Consider the following 689-nt stretch of genomic DNA (forward strand, 5'->3'; position numbering starts at 1 on the left):
TCAAAATGATAAGTCTTGGGTCAAATACTGTTGCTCGTAGAATTGAAGATTTAGGAGGCGACATAATTCGGCAAATAAAGGAAAAAAACAAAAAGATTTTGTTGGTATTCTCTTGCGTTGGATGAATCAACTGATGTGTGTGATACTTCTCAGCTCTTAGTATTCATTCGTGGTGTTGATAGTGAATTTAATGTGAACCAAGAATTAGCATCAGTTCACAGCATGCACACCACAACAACTGGAGAGGACATTTTCAATGAACTAAGTAAAACTATGACAGAATATAACCTGGAATGAAAACAAGTGCAGTGTGTGACAATTGATGGAGGAAAGAATATGTCTGGGACAAAGAAGGGTTTGGTTGGGCAAATTACAACAGCTTGTGAGGTTGGAGGCTCAAAACCCATTTTTCTGCATTGCCTTATCCATCAACAAGCATTGTGCCTAAAATATGTTGATATGTCTTGTGTCATGAAACCTGTTGTTTCTGTGGTTAATTTCATTAGATCTCATGCACTCAACCATCGCCAGTTCCGTGATTTCTTGAAAGAAATTGATGCGGAGTTTGTTAACTTGCCTTATTATACAGCAGTTAGATGGCTTAGTTGTGGAAAGGTTTTGCTGCATTTCTTTGAGCTCAGATTAGAAATTGATTTATTTCTCACAGAGAAAAATAACCCTCAGCCATT

The sequence above is a fragment of the Procambarus clarkii genome, chromosome 26 (assembly GCF_040958095.1).
Source record: "Procambarus clarkii isolate CNS0578487 chromosome 26, FALCON_Pclarkii_2.0, whole genome shotgun sequence".
In the NCBI taxonomy this organism is placed as follows: Eukaryota; Metazoa; Arthropoda; class Malacostraca; order Decapoda; family Cambaridae; genus Procambarus; species Procambarus clarkii.